General features: G+C 43.5%; 2 pseudogenes; one reads left to right on the forward strand and one right to left on the reverse strand.

Moving 5' to 3' along the window:
- Positions 1–5,182: 5,182 nt before the first annotated feature.
- Tuba1b-ps13 (tubulin, alpha 1B, pseudogene 13) lies at positions 5,183–6,486 on the reverse strand (annotated as a pseudogene).
- A 2,225-nt stretch (positions 6,487–8,711) lies between these two features.
- Positions 8,712–9,341, forward strand: Rps11-ps5 (ribosomal protein S11, pseudogene 5; annotated as a pseudogene).
- The last annotated feature ends 5,326 nt before the right edge of the window (positions 9,342–14,667 follow it).

Raw genomic sequence — 14,667 nt, forward strand, 5'->3', positions numbered from 1 at the left:
TTCCCAGAGCTGTGGGGGGACTGAAAAGGCCTAAACTTCTGAACTGCTAAGGTACTGAGTTTGAAAACAATAAAAGAGAAAAGAAACAACATTTTTTAAAAAGCATAGAGATACTTAGTTTGAAAATAAGAAAATAGGGCTGGAGAAATGGCTCAGTGGTTAAGAGCACTGACTGCTCTTCCAAAGGTCCTGAGTTCAATTCCCAGCAACCACATGGTGGCTCACAACCATCTGTAATGAGATCTGATGCCCTCTTCTGATATGTCTGAAGACAGCTACAGTGTACTTATATATAATAAATAAATAAATCTTGGGGGCTGGAGAGATGGCTCAGTGGTTAAGAACACCCGACTGTTCTTCCAGAGGTCATGAGTTCAATTCCCAGCAACCACATGGTGGCTCACAACCATCTGTAATGAGATCTGATGCCCTCTTCTGATATGTCTGAAGACAGCTACAGTGTACTTATATATAATAAATAAATAAATCTTGGGGGCTGGAGAGATGGCTCAGTGGTTAAGAACACCCGACTGTTCTTCCAGAGGTCATGAGTTCAATTCCCAGCAACCACATGGTGGCTCACAACCATCTGTAAAGAGATCCGATGCCCTCTTCTGGTGTGTCTGAAGACAGCTACAGTGTACTTATATATAATAAAATAAATCTTAAAAAAAAAATAAATAAATCTTTAAAAAGATAAGAAAATAAGAAAATAAAGTCCTTAAGGAGTGAGTTAGAGGTTAAAAAGAAAATATTTTCTATGTTAAAAAATGGAGAAAGGGGGCTGGAGAGATGGCTCAGCCATTAAGAGCACTAAATGCTCTTCTATAGGTCCTGAGTTCAATTCCCAGCAACTACATGGTGGCTCACAATCATCTGTAATGGGATCCAATGCCCTCTCTATTGTGTCTGAAGACAGCTACAGTGTACTTATATAAGTAAAATAAATACCAAATATTATACCTTAAGGATTCCTACCAGCTTTTCCTGAGAAGTAGCTTTTATGTGAGGCAAGAAAGAAGTAGGTTGTAGGTAGAATCATTTTCTAGTTCTTTAAATGAGACAATCACTTTGTTTTCTATAGATTTCCAGTGATGATGCCCTGGCTGAATAGGCTTGTCTCTCCTTTAGCCTGTACCTCTTTTCTTCCTCCTTGGTTTCAGTCCCCATGTGCTATAAGTAAAATAAATAAATAATTTTTTCCTTTTTTTTAAGATTTACTTTATGTATATGAGTATGCTGCCTTCAAACACACTAGAAGAGGGCATCGGATCCCATTACAGATGGTTGTGAGCCACCATGTAATTGCTGGGAATTGAACTCAGGACCTCTGGAAGAGCAGTCAGTGCTCTTAACCACTGAGCCATCTCGCCAACCCTAAATAAATCTTTTTAAATAAGAAAAATGCAACGACAGAGGGCACCATAGACCCTATATACTTTTGTTCCAATTATCAAGATAAAAATCATATGTTCAATAATGATTACAATTTTGTATATCCTTGTCTTAGTTAGGGTTTTACTGCTGTGAACAGACACCATGACCAAGGCAAGTCTTATAAAGGACAACATTTACTTGGGACTGGCTTACAGATTCAGAGGTTCAGTCCAGTATTATCCAGGCAGGCATGGTGCAGGAGGAACTGAGAGTTCTACATCTTCATCTGAAGGAAGCCAGGAACAGACTTGGCATCCTCAGGCATCTAGGAGGAGGGTCTCCAAGACCAACCCTACCATAGTGACACACTTCCTCCAACAAAGCTTCACCTTTTAATAGTGCCACTTCCTGGGCCAAGCATATGCAAACCATCACAATCCTCTTTAAGAAAGATCAGAATAGGGTTGGGGATTTAGCTCAGTGGTAGAGCGCTTGCCTAGCAAGCGCAAGGCCCTGGGTTCAGTACCCAGCTCCGGGAAAAAAAAAAAAAAGAAAAAAGAAAAAAGAAAAAAAAAAAGAAAGAAAGAAAGATCAGAATAAAGCAGGTTTAGAGAAAGAAAAAACTGAAAGACGGAATGCTATATTGGAGGACAGAAGAGGGAGGCTAGAGGATGCTTTAAATCAGAGCGAAGAATCTTCAGAAGACTCTAATCTGGAACCTAAAATAACAGCAAACAGGGTAGTTCAGGTGAGAAAAATCCACAAAGACTTGAGGAATTAAAATGGCAACTACAAAGATGCAATACATTGAATCAAGAATACAAATTATGTTTGACATTACTTTAGAATAATGTCATAAAATAATAGACTATATGTTTCATTTTGTAGTGTTTAAAGAATTAAGATGTATGTACTTGTTGACACACCATACTATTGATACATATTCAGAATTTAGACATGCTTTTGCCTTAAGTTCTAGAAAGGCTGTTTACAAACTGTTTAGGATAATTTAGAAATGGAAGTTAATAGTTAATCAAACTTATGGTACGTGAGATACTAGTCTAGTTTGTTATTGAAGTATGTTTGAAAGGTTGATCAGATAGTAAATAAAAACAAGCAATGAAGCAATGTTTGCCAATTCAGATATACGAGAGAGAGAGAGAGAGAGAGAGAGAGAGAGAGAGAGAGTCTTCAAAAACCTCAGAGATCCACAGAATATAGCAGTATAACAATGTTTTCTTGTTAAAAGGCTTTTATGACAATGAGACATGGCATGCTAGCTACTGGGCAAGAAACTGCCCTTGCTACAACTGCTGGCAGGATACTGTCCAAAATGGGCAAACATTTTGGATGGAGGGAAGTCAATTGTTGAGCATTGCCAAGTTAGGGTAAGCAGTCCTTCATAATTCCTGCTTCCAGAAAAGTCTGTCAGACATTCCGGGCCAGAGGGTTGAAGATGGATGCTCCTATAACATGGAGAACTCTTTTTTTTTTTTTTTTTTTTTTTTTTTTTGGAGCTGGGGACCGAACCCAGGGCCTTGCGTTTACTAGGCAAGCGCTCTACCACTGAGCTAAATCCCCAACCCACTCTTGACAGTTTTGTATAATTGCTATTATTGTTTCTAGTTTACTATTGAAAGAAGAAGAGCTTTTCATTGGACTAAAAGGGGGGAATGTAGAAAGACTCTCTTCTACTGAATGGAAGCATCACCTGTCAATAAAAAGCTGGTCGGGGGCTGGAGAGATGGCTCAGTGGTTAAGAGCACTGACTGCTCTTCCAGAGGTCCTGAGTTCAAATCCCAGCAACCACAGGGTGGCTCACAACCATCTGTAATGGGATCCAATCCCCTCTTCTGATGTGTCTGAAGACAGCTACAGTGTACTCATACACATAAAATAAATCATTGGTTGGCCAATGAGGCCAGGCAGGATTAGAAGGTGGAACATCTAAGAGAGATAGAGATAGAGAGAGATAGAGAGAGAGAGAGAGAGAGAGAGAGAGAGAGAGAGAGAGAGAGAGAGAGATTCTGGGATTGAGTCAGACTCGGGGGAGATTCACCTAGACATAGAGGAAGACAGTTGAGTAAAACTGACGACTAGGTAACCAACCTGGTGACAGGACTTAGACTAGAATAAATAAGACAATAAAGTTATAAGGTAGTCAGGGAACAGGTCCAAGCTTATGGCCTGAGCATTTATTCAGAAACATAATTAGGTCTCAGAGTTATTTCTGGGAACAAAGAGGTCAGGTCACAAAGCTCTGCCAGTTTTACAAAACTGAAACTATGAAGCTAGGTGTGGTGGCACTTTCCATTAGTCTCAGCATTTGGGAGGCAGAAGCAAGTGGATCTAAGTGAGTTCAAGGGCAGCCTGGTCCACAAATTGCGTTCCAGGATACCCAGGGCTACATAGAAAAACCCTGTCTTGACAAACAAACAAACAAACAAACAGGAAACGTTGCTGTAAAATTATAAATGACGACACTTGTCCTGGTTCCCGCGAGTTCCCACTCCCGAGGATCCGCACGCTCTTCTCTGTTACCGCTTTCACACACCGTCCCCTTGGTGGTTGTTACCACGCCTGAGGCTCACTTAGCGTTCCGCGGGCCGTGCTAGCATGACCCCACACCATGCTAGCCCCAAGCAGTCTACAGACTAGCACGGCTTCCTGTCACAAACTCTGTTCACACTCCCAGCACTCAGCGATATCGTTAGTCAGCAAACTGAAACCCAAGAACCAGATTTAGGTGTTAAATGTTCAATGTACAAAACATCCACACAATTGACTTACAACTGATTGATAAGATATAATTGTCCACCTAGACACACAAAGCCCTGTACACATCCATCCCTTAAGTATATTCATAACGACCTATAAATGTGCAGAAAGGAACCTTTTTTTTTTTCTTTTTTCGGAGCTGGGGACCGAACCCAGGGCCTTGCGGTTGCTAGGCAAGCGCTCTACCACTGAGCTAAATCCCCAACCCAGAGAGAGGAATCTTAACATCAGCCTCCATGTTCTCTCAGCTGCTTCTCCCGCCTCGTTCCAGTCTCCTCCACGCTCTAAAACTTTTCTCCCGCCCATCCTTCCTTCTCGTCCAATGACAGGCCTCGTTCTATCTTGTACCTGCCTTCGCCTGTGACATCATCCCACAATCCTCTGTGTTTATGCCTGTATACGCACACACGAATACACATACATTTCAACATACAATTCAACCAAGTTCAAAACTACATGTCTTCTCTAGCGAATGTCATAAAACACAGAATTATTACCAACTCTGTTCAAAACTCTTCCAAAAAGTTGATGAGAAAGAACAATTCCCAGGGGCTAGAGAGACGGCTCAGTGGGTAAGAGCACTGACTGCTCTTCCAGAGGTCCTGAGTTCAATTCCCAGCAACCACAGGGTGGCTCACAACCATCTGTAACGGGATCCGAAGCCTTCCTCTGCTGTATCCGAAGACAGCTACAGTGTTCTCATATGTAAAGTAAATAAATAAATCTTCAAAAAAAGAACAGAAAAATGAGGCCGTGTTACCACATTAACAGAAGAAAAGGAAATTCAGTTCCAGGATCTTAATTAATGTATTAAAAATCATTTGGTGAAATTCAATATTCTTTTTTTCTTCTTGTTCTTTTGTTAAAGCTTTTACTTGGAGGCATCATGGGAAACTTAGAGGTACACATGGAGAAGACATGATCACACATGACCACAGAATAGAACAGCTCAGAAGCATCAATGCCTGCGGCTAGTGCTGGAGCTGGAGTTTTGAGTTTGGCATGATACTGGGGCTGAATGAATGAACTAGCATTCCTCTCCTTCTTCCTCACCCTCGCCTTCCACAGAACCCACACCAACCTCCTCATAATCCTTCTCTAGGGCAGCCGTGTCCTCACTGACCTCAGAGAACCACTCCCATGCCCTCACTCACATACCAGTGTACGAAGGCACTCTTGGCATACATCAGATCAAACTTGTGATTCTAGGCGAGCCCAGGCCTCAGTAACGGCTGTAGTATTGCTCAACATGCACTCGGCTCTCTGGACCTTGGCCAGGTCACCAACTTGAAGCCAGTGGGGCACCAGTCCACAAACTGGTTGCTGTGCTTGGTCTTGATGGTAGCAATGGAGGCATTGACATCTTTGGGAATCACATCATCATGGCATAGCAGGCAGCGGGCCATGTATTTACCATGGCAAGAGTCACATCTGGTTGGCTGGCTCAAAGCAGGCATTGGTGATCTCTCTACAGAAAGCTGCTCATGGTAGGCTTTCTCAACAGAGATGGCAGGGGCATAAGTGGCCAGAGGGAAGTGGATACGAGGGTAGGGCACCAGCTTGGTCTGGAATTCTGTCAGATCAACATTCAGGGCCCCATCAAATCTGAGGGAAGCAGTGATGGAAGACACAATCTGGCTAGTAAGGCGGTTAAGGTTAGTGTAGGTTGAGCACTCCAAGTCGAGGTTTCTACGACAGATGTCAGAGATGGCCTCATTGACTACCATGAAGGAACAATCAGAGGGCTCCAGGGTGGTGTGGGTGGTGAGGATGGAATTGTAGGGCTCAACCACAGCAGTGGAAACCCGGGGGGCTGGGTAAATGGAAAACACCAGCTTGGACTCCTTCCTGTAATCGACAGAGAGCCGCTCCATCAGCAGCGAGGTGAACCCAGAGCTGGTTCCCCCACCAAAGCTGTGGAAAACCAAAAAGCCCTGGAGACCTGTGAACTGGCCAGCCAGCTTGCGAATTCTGTCCAAGACAAGGTCAATGATCTCATTGCCAATGGTGTAGTGGCCATGGGCACAGTTATTGGCAGCATCTTCCTTGCCTGTGATGAGCTGCTCTGGGTGGAAGAGCTGGCGTTAGGTGCCAGTGCAAACTTCATCAATAACTGTGGGTTCCAGGTCTAGGAGCACTGCCCGGGGCACGTGCTTGCCAGCTCCTGTCTCACTGAAGAAGGTGTTGAAGGAGTCATCTCCTCCCCCAATGCTTGTCGCTTGGCATCCGGCCATCAGGCTGGATGCCATGTTCCAGGTAGTAGAGTTTCCAGCAGGCATTACTGATCTGGACACCAGCCTGGCCATCATGGTTGGAGATGCACTCACACATGATAGCTACGGGTTAGAAGGCGAGGATGAGAGAAGCAACACCGGGTCCCGGTTGCTGTTCCCGGCAACTAAGAGTTGAGGTAAGAAACACAATGAGGTGTATATATATATATATATACACACACACACACATATATATATACACATATATATACACATATATATACATATATATATATATGAAAACCTTCATGCTTTTTCTTAAGGAACAATACTTTAAGATAAGGCAATGCCATATACTTTTTTAAAAAGATTTATTTATTTAATGTATATAAGTACACCATCGCTGTCTTCAGACACACCAGAAGAGGGCATCAGATCACATTGTAGACGGTTGTGAGCCACCATGGGGTTGCTGAGATTTGAACTCAGGACCTCTGGAAGAGCAGTCAGCATTCTCAACCATTGAGCCATCTCTCCAGCTCAGAAATTCAATATTCTTGATAGAAACATACCCACAGGAGGCTGCAGAGATGGCTTAGCCTTTAAAAGAGCACTGGCCGTTCTTCAAGAGGATCTGGGTTCAGTTCCCAGAATCTGCATTGCAGCTGACAACCATCTGTATCTCAAATTCCAGAGGCTCTATCGCCCTCTTCTGGCCTTTGCAGGCACTGCATGCACTTGGTGTCTGCCTACGAGAGACAAAACACCCATAAATATAAAATAAAAATAAATAATTAAAACTTTGTGTTTTGGGGGTTGGGGATTTAGCTCAGTGGTAGAGCGCTTGCCTAGCAAGCACAAGGCCCTGGGTTCGATCTCCAGATCCAAAAAAAAAAAAAAAAAAGAAAAAAGAAAAAAAAAACTTTGTGTTTTCAAGACAAGGTTTCTCTGTGTAGTTCTGGCTGTCCTGAGCTCTCTGGTCTGTGTAGACCAGGCTGGCCTTGAACTCAGAGATCCACCTGCCTCTGCCGCTTGAGTGCTTGCACCACCACTGCCCAGGCAGCATTTTTGTTTTTCTGTTTTGTTTGTGGAGCGCTGCATCAAAGCCAGGGGCTTGTATATACTAGGTAAGCACCCCACGGCTACACATGCTCAGCCAACCCAAACTTTTTCCCTTAATAAGAGAAACAAGACCAACACGCCTGCTTTCATATATCATAACAATGGAACTATGAGACTGAGCCACTGAGCAAGAAAAATATGGAAAAGCCATCCAAACTGGAGAGGAAGATGTAAAATTATCTCAGCCTTCAACATAATTATATAGGTGGAAATCTAAACCGTCCAGAAGCTACGTAAAGAAACCCTGTCTCAAAAAAGAAGAAGAAGAAAAAGAATTAAACCAATTTCGTAAAGTTGAATACTAAATACCAAATATTAAAAATAATCCATCTTTATATTTCTTTAATGGCAAACAATCCAAAGCAAGGAACGCAACAAAGCAAGATTGTTTATAGTGTCATCAATCAAGCCAGTCATTGGCTCATACCTGCAGTGTCGGAGCTCAGGGTAGAAGCAGGAGGATCCGGAGTTTAAGGCTGATCTCACCCACATAGCAAGTCTGAAGCCAGCTTGAGCTACATGATATCTGTCTCAAACAATAATAAAAAGGAGGCCTGTGGCTGGGGAAATGGTTTAGCAGTTAGAACCCTTACTGCTCTTGGGTAAGACCTGAGTTCGATTCCCATCATCCACATGGTGGGTCACAAACACCCCCACCCCCCCACCCCACCCCCCACCCCAGCCCCCACCCCCCACCCCCCCGACCCCTGCCTCACTCCAACTCCAGCAGATCTGACGCCCTCTTCTTCCCTCTGCAGGCATACACAAATTCACACAGGCACACACATACGCAAATAAATAAGAGTTGTATTTTAAAGGGGAGTGCAGCGAGGAAGTGACTAAAGAAGAGATTTTCAAGTCTACTATACCATGGTAACAACTGAGGTTTTCTTTTTTCTTTTTTTTTTTTTTGGTTCTTTTTTTTCGGAGCTGGGGACACAACTGAGGTTTTCTAAAGACGACATACTACTGAAATGAGACGGAACATGCCCAGTTGATGATCTTGTATGTTTAAAGACAGGGTCTTATATAGCCCAGGAGGGTTTTGAACTCGTGATCCCCACGCCTTTACCTACCAGGTGCTGGGATGGCAAACCATTGTGCCCAGCTGCTCATCAGAAGACTTTTGACAGAGGTGCAAGGAGCACTTGGTGAGAAAAGAAAAGACTAGAAAACAGGACACCCGGTGAATAAGGCCGCGGAGTGTGTTCCTACCTCTCCTTTTCTCAGGCTGCCGGGAAGATGGCGGACATTCAGACAGACCGTGCTTACCAAAAGCAGCCTACAATCTTTCAAAACAAGAAGCGTGTTTTGCTGGGAGAAACTGGCAAGGAAAAACTCCCTCGGTACTACAAAAACATCGGTCTAGGCTTCAAGATGCCCAAGGAGGCCATCGAGGGCACCTACATAGACAAGAAATGCCGGGGTTGGGGATTTAGCTCAGTGGTAGAGCACTTGCCTAGCAAGCGCAAGGCCCTGGGTTCGGTCCCCAGCTCCGAAAGAGAGAAAGACAGAAAGAGAGAAAGAAAGAAATGCCCCTTCACTGGTAATGTCCCCATCCGGCGGACGGATCCTGTCTGGTGTTGTGACGAAGACGAAGATGCAGAGGACCATTGTCATCCGCCGGGACTATCTCCATTACATCCGAAAGTCCAACCGCTTTGAGAAGCGTCACAAGAACATGTCTGTGCACCTGTCCCCCTGTTTCAGGGACGTCCAGATTGGCGACATTGTCACTGTTGGAGAGTGCAGGCCCCTGAGAGCAAGACTGTTCGATTCAATGTGCTCAAGGTCACCAAGGCTGCTGGCACCAAGAAGCAGTTTCAGAAGTTCTGAGGGGACTCTAGCCAATGCCCTAGAACAAATAAAAGTTATTTTCCAACTTACAAAAAAAAAAAAAAAAAAAAAAAAGGACACCCAGGGGCTAACAAGAGAAGCTGGACCCTTACTTTATCCATGTATAAAAATTAAGCCAAGGAAAAGACCTTAATATAAGGTTACTCTATGAGGCTGGAGAGATGGCTCAGCAGTTAAGAGCACTTGTTGCTTTTGCAGAGGACCAGCACCTACCTACATGGTGGTTTACTACACGTAACTCTGGTTTCAGGGGATCTATGTACATGGTACACATGGCACACATGTAGACAATACACTCATGCACATAAAATAAAGTAAATCTTTTCTTCTTGAAATTAAGAGCTGGAGGGTGGTTCAGTAGTTAAGAGTACTGGCTGGGGCTGGAGAGACGGCTCAGTGGTTAAGAGCACTGACTGCTCTTCCAGAGGTCCTGAGTTCAATTCCCAGCAACCACATGGTGGCTCACAACTATCTGTAATGGGATCTGGTGCCCTCTTCTGGTGTTCTGGTGTGTCTGTGTGCTCACATACATTAAATAAATAAATAAATAAATAAATAAATAAATAAATAAATAAATAAATCTTTAGGAAAAATAAGAGTTCTGGTTGCTTTTTCAGAGAAACAAGGTTTGGTTCTCAGCATGAACCTGTTAGCTCATAAGTATCTCTAAGTTCAGTCCCAAAGGATCCAACACCTTCTTCTGACCTCTGTGAACACCAGGCTTCCATGTGGTGCACAGACATAAAGGCAGACAATACACCCATGAACATACCATAAAAAAATACTTAGGGGGTGTTGGGGATTTAGCTCAGTGGTAGAGCACTTGCCTAGCAAGCGCAAGGCCCTGGGTTCGGTCCCCAGCTCCGAAAAAAAAAAATACTTAGGGAAAAACTCTAAAGTTCTTAGAGGAAAAACTACGGATTAAAAACTTCAAAGTATTTGATTTCTCAGTGATTTCCTGTTTACGTTGCCTGAAGCACAGTGAAATAAAAAAAAAAAAATGGATAGACCGAGCTTCCGCAAAATGTAAACTTTTGTGAATCAAAAAACCACTCTTGGGGTTGGAGAGATGGCTCAGCAGCTAAGAGCACTCACTCACTGTTCTTCCAGAGGACCTGGATTAAATCTCAGAACCCACATAGCAAGTCTGTAACTCCAAGACCTGACACCCTCAGACAGTCACACATTGAGGTAAAAAATTAATACACATAAAATAAACAAAACAAGTTAATACAAAACACTGTCAACTAGCCAGGAGCACACATGTATAAAGGTAGAAGATAATATGGAATTGATGTCTAGACTAAATGGAGTCTATACACAAAGCCAGTTGCAGTGTTCACAGTATAACCACAGCAGGAAGAAAGTGGAGGCAAAGCCCTGTGTGGCAGGGTACATCTTTCTTCCCAACACTTGGGAGGCATAGGCAGGAGGAACTCTGAGTTCAAGGCCAGCCTGATCTATGTCAAGAGTCAAGAGAAAGAAAGTGGAGGCAGGAAGACAGTGGTTCTAAACCAGTCTCAGCTACACAGTAAGGCACTGTCTTAAAACAAAGCAAACCAAACCAACCAACCAAACAAACAAACAAAAACAATGAAAGCTTACAATTCTGTAATAAAAAACAAGTCAAGATGAGGGGAGGGGAGGGAAGAGGAGGGAAAGGCTATATAGCCTGGTAGGGGAATACTTGCCTAAGCCTGTCAGTGCCGGCGCACATCTTTGATCCCAGCACGTAAGAGACAGAGAGGCAGATAGAGTCCAAGGCCAACCTGGTCTACAGAGGCAGTTCCAGGGCAACCAAGGCTACAAGAGAAACCTTGACGAGAGAGAGAGAGAGAGAGAGAGAGAGAGAGAGAGAGAGAGAGAGAGAGAGAGAGAGAGAGAGAGAAGACTTCTTAGGTATTCACAAGGTACTACATTCTTTCTTTTTTTTTTTTCCTTTTTTTCGGAGCTGGGGACCGAACCCAGGGCCACTGAGCTAAATCCCCAACCCCGAGGCACTACATTCTTTATGTAGTACCTGAGGAAAAAGGAAAAAGACTTGAATAGATATCTCATCAAACAAACTAAAAGTCAGTAAGGATGCCTGTTACCTAAAAGAACAAAAATAAGGTGGGGCCCACCCGGTGGTGCTTGGAAGGCTGATCCTGGACCGTCATCAATTCAGGCCTGCCTCAGAGCAACTCAAGACCTTGTTTTCTTCTTCCTTCCCTCCCCCTCCCTCCCCTCCTCTCCCCTCCTCTCCCCTGTCTTCCCCTCCTCTCCCTCCCCTACCCTTCCCTTTTTAAAGTGTTCTATCTTTTTCCTTATTGGCCATCTAAAGGCAAGTCAGGTCACCAGCCCCTGTACTGGAGTCACCCAGGGAAGTTCCGCCAGGGTCTTCACTCTTGCCAAGTCTGCTCAAATAGCCATGGTCTAACCTGGAAATACAGGATGAACATGCTCCCGTAGTGTTTCAGTGCACAAGGACACAGGTGTCCTTAAGATGGACTGAGTGCCCTGGAATGGATTTTTCAAAACGGTGTACCTGGTGAAAAGAGATCATTTTTGCCAGACTTTCTACAGACACGCAGGCACGCATGGGCACACGTACACACAAATACACACACATACACACACATACACACATACACACAAATAAATTACAAACAATTTTAAAACCTTCAAAAAAGCATTTATAAAGATACAGAGGAACTGGATGACTCAAGTAGATAGATTTAAAGTTCAAGGCCAGTCTGCGCTACAAAATGTAGTGACATTCTGTATAGCATAAAAAGCAGCAGCTGAGCTAGGCATGGTGGTCAGGCCTTTAAGTCCAATACTGGGAGGGAGGCGGGTGTGTCTCTGTGAGTTGGAGGACAGGATGGTCTATGTAGAGTTTTCTAAGTTACCCAGGTTTACATATGCGGATCCTGTCTAAAGGGAGCAGAGTGAGGTGCATTGAAAATATTCTCAGCAGTTAAGAGCATTTACTGAGGGCTAGAGAGATGGCTCAGTGGCTAAGAGCACTGACTGCTCTACCAGAGGTCCTAAGTTCAATTCCCAGCAACCTCATAGTGGCTCACAACCATCTGTAATGGGATCCGATGCCCTCTTCCGGTGTGTCTGAAGACAGTTACAGTGGCACTCATACACATAAAATAAGTAAATTTTTAAAAATATTTTTTAAGGGGTTGGGGATTTAGCTCAGTGGTAGAGCGCTTGCCTAGCAAGCGTGAAGGCCCTGGGTTCGGTCCTCAGCTCCGGAAAGAAAAAAAAATATTTTTTAAAAAAAGAGCATTTACTGCTTTTCCAGAGATCCGATTCCCAGCACCCATGGCAGGTAGCTTACGACCAACTGTAACTCCAGGTCCAGGGGATGCAACACCTTCTTCTGGTCTTTGAGGATACCCACACACACGGCATACACATATGTGTAAAAATAACTATTCAGTTAATAATTAAATTAATAAAAAGTACAAAGAAAAATGGATGATCTAGCTTAGTGTAGGCTAGCATGAGACAGGTCTTAAATTCTTTTTTTTTTTTCTTTTTTTCGGAGCTGGGGACCGAACCCAGGGCCTTGCGCTTCCTAGGCAAGCGCTCTACCACTGAGCTAAATCCCCAACCCCGACAGGTCTTAAATTCTAACTCCAGTATTGTGAGAAGAATTAAAAAGATCGTCCTGGGACTGTGACTGAGTTTCAGTGATTAAGTGCTTATGTCACATATGTGATGCTCCAGCTTCCATTTTCAATCCCCAGGACTGAAAAACAAGAAAACAAAGGAACAAAAAACCAAACCAAACAAAAACAAACAAAAAAAACCCATCTTGAGCCATCCGTGCAGTGGACCAAGACACTTGTCATTAAGCCAGACAACCTGAGCTGGATCCTTGAAACCCACATAGCACAGGGAGAGGACCAAGTCCCAAAGTTATCCTCTGCCCTCCACACTTAAGCTATGACATACACATGTGTGCCACACACACAATACATAAATAAATATAAAATAATATTTTAAAGACAATTTTACAAGTTTACATTTTGCTTACTGATTATCTGTGTTCACAATTTCTAGGGCTGGGGCTGGAGAGATGGCTCAGCGGTTAAGAGCACTGACTGCTCTTCCAGAGGTCCTGAGTTCAAATCCCAGCAACCACATGGTGGCTCACAACCATCTGTAATGGGATCTGATGCCCTCTTCTGGTGTCTGAAGACAGCTACAGTGTACTTATATATAATAAATAAATCTTAAAAAAAAAAAAAAAAAAGAGCACTGACTGCTCTTCCAGAGGTCCTGAGTTCAATTCCCAGCAGCCACACAGTGTCTCACAACCATCTGTAAAGGAAGTCTCATGAAGTCAGATGACCTCTCGTGGGGTACAGATGAGTGTACACGCACATAAAACATCCACATACATAACATAAATAAATCTTACAAAGATCTGCACTAAAATGTGGAAAACTGAACCACAGAAACACTGAAAAGGTAAAACGTTCTTTTTGTTGTTTGTTTTGATTTAGGGTCTCACTATGTAGCCCTGGCTGTCCTGGAGCTCACACATAGACCGGGCTGGCCTCAAACTCAGAGATCCGCCCGCCTCTGCCTTCTGAGTGCTGGGATTAAAGGCCTGGGACACCACATCAAGCTGAAAAGGAAAACCTTCTTTGATCTTTGTTTTTTTTCTTTTTTTTTTTTTTTCTTTTCTTTTTTTCAGAGCTGGGGACCGAACCCAGGGCCTTGTACTTGCTAGGCAAGTGCTCTACCACTGAGCTAAATCCCCAACCCCTGTTTTGTTTCTTTATGTGGAAAGGAAAGGTATCATGGTCTCACTGCACACCTAAAACTAGCCTGGGCTCTGAATCCTCCTACCTCTGCCTCTTTTTATTTTATTTTAATTTATTTTACTTACTTAATGTATGAGTGTTTTACTGCATATACATCCACAGGCCAGAAGAGGGCATCAGATCCCCTTATAGACGGTTTTGAACCATCCTAGGTTGCAGGGATTTGAACTCAAGACCCCTGGAAGAGCAGCCACTCCTTTTAACCAATGAGGCTTTACATTAGCCTCTGCCCCAGGCTCTTAAGTACTGTGATCAGAACACAAGGTGCCATAGCATGCTAAAAGTGTCCTACCTTCTGTTCCTGTTACCACTACCACAGTTTACGGGGTAATGCACTAACATAATAGGATTATTTTTCTGTTTGTTTGTTTGTTTTGTTTTTTAAAGAGATACAAGAAAGAAAAGCCTCTGGGATTTGTATCTAATTGTAGATTCCATTAATCAAGATTCCTTCTGGGCTGGAGAGATGGCTCAGTGGTTAAGAGCACTGA

This window comes from Rattus norvegicus, chromosome 5 (assembly GCF_021556685.1).
Source record: "Rattus norvegicus strain SHRSP/BbbUtx chromosome 5, alternate assembly SHRSP_T2T, whole genome shotgun sequence".
NCBI classification, from domain to species: Eukaryota; Metazoa; Chordata; class Mammalia; order Rodentia; family Muridae; genus Rattus; species Rattus norvegicus.